Below are 4,288 nucleotides of genomic sequence, written 5' to 3' on the forward strand. Positions count from 1 at the left end.
TCCGTACATCGTGCATGCCTGAGTCTTTGTCTCAACCTCTACTTCTAGGATGTAAGAAGTGATCCCTAGGAAGCTGACTCTAGAATGGGATTGTGGAGTTGAAAATATGGTGGCCAGCTGAAATGAAGACCCCATCTCAGATGGTAGGTGGAAAATTGACAGTCACTGGTCTACTGTGAAACTGCAATTCTTAAAACTTTCACCTCTAGTGAATTTGACTTATCTGCACTGACATTTGATATCTGATCAATAAATATCTCTGGTCTTTGAGAAATATGTCTATTATAGTAATGATAATAGTTGAGAAATTAGATAGCTGTTGGTAAGCAACACTGGTACTTTGAAAAGAAAAAGTGGCAGACTTGGGGTGACCAAACATCAATTCCAATCATTTAAATAAAAATGTGAGAGTCAGTGCTTGCTTCAGCAGTACATACAATAAAATTGGAAAGATATAGAGAAGAATAGCATGGCCCCTGTGCAAGGATGACATGCAAATTCATGAAGCATTCCATATTAAAATCAAAATGTGAGTCAGAGGCTTCCTTAGTAACATCTGATAAAACAATCATTTCCTCTAATGGGAGGACTGATCATGTTAAGAGACTGGCATAGAAGTTTATTTAAAGAACAGAAAAATATAGAAGGTTGAGTACTCATCTTGGCAAATCTCTTTCATGAAATTTGGATTACAGTTATGAAGGATCCTGAGACTTGGGATGGGAACATTAGGTAGATGAACTAAAATACCTTGAGGGCCCAAGTCCCCCTGAAATTTCTAGACCTAGAAAAGTAGCACTATATTTTATCCTCTTGCTAACGGATAAAATATAGCCCCTTGCTTTAGGACTACATGGAACCATCAGATGTGTTTTCCCAGGCAATTTCCCCCCCACACCGGACGAAAAATACACAAGTTTTATTCATATGCGTGTGGGAGCATTCAGATGAAGAGGCTCACCGAACATCTCGAAATAGGGGTTTATATACCAACTTAACAGGGGAAAGGGAAGGGGGAGAGAGGGCTTCTATGGGAAGAACAAATGAGCCTTTTTTTAGGGACGACAAATGGATGGTATGAAAGTTTGTGATAATGTTCGTTTTTGCACTTTCTCATCCAGTGAGACTGATTGGTCTTCTCCTGGGAGCGAAGCTTTCTGAAAGAGGGGATTTATGGCAGCTTCACTTCCAAAGTTTCTGCTTTTTAGTCAGATAAGGGAAGCTCCAAGCTTTCTATATCTGCTGTATCTCAAAAGTCTGTAGTTTAAAATAATGTTCATAAAAACTCTGGGGGCTGAGTGGGTCCCTACAAAGGGAAATGGGCTCTAAGTAAGGATCAAAAAAATGTATGAGCTTTAGTGACATCTATGGTGACACTTCAGAGTCATTAAAAAAAATGTTCTGTTTCTTAGCTGTGCTCTGGGCAGGTGAGTCCCAGGCAATTTTTGTCTCCTTCAGCATAGGCTCCCATAACCCCCCCTGCTTAACAAATCAAATCATAAGATAACCAACTGGAGAAGTGCTAGGCCTGCTGAGAGAGGAAAGGCTACATGACAAAGGAGCTGCCATAAGTCGCGTAGCAACAGGAAGTGGGAGGATATGACTGGGAGCAGATCCTGAGGGAGCTGAATCAAGGGGCACAGACTATAAAGGTGAACAACAAAGAGTTTGTCAATATGGAAACTCTTTCATGACACAAAATTTAAACCTTGACTTAGGTCCTAGTAACCAATTCGAAAATGTTTCTGAGATGTCCCTTGGACACTTTGAAATAGATTGACCACACAAAGTAAAGAAGATGCTAGAACTGCCATGGCAGATTGTGGAGAAAAATGGTCATGCCTGAAGTGGGTATTGTAGAATGGATCTGTTATGAAAGATGATAAACTACACCAGCTGTCTTTCCTCAGGAGGCCTGTGACTTGACATTTAAAGATAAAAAGGAATGCACTGTGAGTGGGCAGCAGCACTGATAAAATGTTCAGCCATGTCTCTTCATTTTTAGACTAGGATTCTTGTTACAAGATGCTGTTCTAAGACTGAAATCCCTAGTAACAATGAGGATGATTAATCTCTGAATAGCAGAGGCCAAGTGCAAGCAAGGTGAGTATAGTTGCCATTAATAGGAGAGCAAGGTTGAAATGGTAGTCTCTGGAGCATGACCATGCATGGCTATATATAAAGATGTACGTGGAGATGACTAAGCGAATATGGTGGTTTAGCGGCAAGAGACATAGGCAGCAAACAAGGATATATATATATATATTCCAAGGAAAGTCAAAACAGTTATATTAGGTTTCAAAAGAACAACATAACAATAGTATAATTAAGTCTAGACTCTTCACTGGTAACAACCTAGCAACAACTTAAAACGAAATAAGATAGTTTGAAACCAAGGAACAATAGATAAATCAATAACAAGCAAGTGCAAACAAAAAGAAATACTAATATTAGCTAAGATTGAATTTAAGTGTAATAATAATAAAGAGGATACATAAAATATGATGCAAGTGTCTAACAAAATATACAATAAACCTTTATTTTTATGGACCATATAACATAGAAACTAATAAATTATGCAAAAATTACCAAAAAGAAAAAAGACCTTTATAACAATATAATTGTACTAGGAGACAAATTTTTCCAAATTGGAAAAATATAATAGACAGAAAAGTAAAATAAGTAAAATCATAGCAGAATTGGGAAATATGATAAAAATTATTGACTCTATCTAGTACTCATTAATAAGTAAATAAAGAATATACATTATTTTTGGTATGAACATGAAATATTTATAATAGATTATCACGAAAATTATACATATTTAAAACAAGTGTCGTGCTGTTATCAGGTAACTACATTAACAGTTATCTGATAATGACCTGATAAAATTGCAAAGAAATCATAAAAAGATCTTAACAATTTAGAAATGATGAAATTTATAACTATATAATCCTTGTATCCAAAAGCTGTATTTTAATATTTTTAAGATTCAGAAAAACTGAATTCAAAAGTAAATGTATAGCCTTAATGAATTTGATAATAAATAATTGAATGAAGAAAAGGAGGAAGAAAGGAACTTCTTACTCAGCCTATAGAACATTTGAGAAAGAAATATAAAATAAACCAAAAAAATCAGAGGAAGAAATTAATATAGTTAAAAAGAAAAATTAATAAACAGAAAATAGAAGAAATAAAATTTTTAAATATCTACAGGATTTCTTTATTAAAAATAATTAGATTATCACTGTCCAATAGAACTATTGATGATGGAAATATTCTACTGTCTAAAAAGCAGCTACATGGGACACTTGAAATGTGGTCAGTGAAACTGAGGAACTAAATTTTCAATTTTATTTAATTTTAATTAATATAAATTTAAATCTAAAGGACAGGTGACTAGTTGTTATAATGTTAGCACAAATTTAGATGAATAATTTTTCACAAGGATAATTCAAGGAAAAAGATAAAACTTTAAAATATTTTTTATGGATTAAAAAATCTATAAATAAAGTCAATGTACAAATAATAGATTTGATTTGGAAAAAAATATATTTGATGAAGCATAAAGACAAAGGATAATATCTATAGTATATAAGGAGCTTTTACAAATTGGCCAGAAAGGAATAAACAACCATACAGGAAAAAAATAGATATGAAGAAACAATTTACAAAGAAGAAATAAATAAGGCCAACTGTGACACTCAAAATTCTAAGGTGGCCTCCATAATTCCCCAGCATCCATTCCCTTGAGTATAGGTGGAAATGTGACTTTTTTCTAACAAACAGAATATGGCAAATGTAAAGGGATTTTTTTCATTTGGGTTAAGGTTCTTAAATGGTTAACTTTGAGTTAATGACGTAAAAGATTGTCCTGGCTGGATCTGACCAAACTTTGAAGCAGTAGAGACTAACTCTCTTCACTGCTGGTTTTGAAGAAAAAAGCTGCCATGAGGAAATGAATTCTACCAACACCTAGAGGATGCTTGAAAACAGACCCTTCCTTAGTCAAGCCTCCAGATGAGATTGCAGCCTTGCCAACACCTAGATTTCAGCCTTATAAGATTCTAAGCAGAGAATCCTTCTGAGCCATGCCTGAACTTGTGAATCCTTTTGAGCCATGCCTGAACTTCTGAATGAGATGGGTATTGTTTTCAGCTGCAAAGCTCCTGGTAATCTGTTATTCTGCAATAGAAAACTGATACATGAACAAACAAAAAGATGCTGAAAATAAGTAGTGAGAAAAATGAAAACTAAAGAAACAATGAATTATTTCTATTGTGATGGT

General features: G+C 34.5%; 1 non-coding gene across 1 annotated transcript; it reads left to right on the forward strand.

The window, feature by feature from the left end:
• Positions 1 to 414: 414 nt before the first annotated feature.
• LOC112064736 (U6 spliceosomal RNA) lies at positions 415 to 521 on the forward strand. The gene has a single exon (XR_002891638.1). It is a non-coding gene; the product is annotated as a U6 spliceosomal RNA (small nuclear RNA).
• The last annotated feature ends 3,767 nt before the right edge of the window (positions 522 to 4,288 follow it).

This window comes from Physeter macrocephalus, chromosome 6, assembly GCF_002837175.3.
Source record: "Physeter macrocephalus isolate SW-GA chromosome 6, ASM283717v5, whole genome shotgun sequence".
Taxonomy (NCBI): Eukaryota; Metazoa; Chordata; class Mammalia; order Artiodactyla; family Physeteridae; genus Physeter; species Physeter macrocephalus.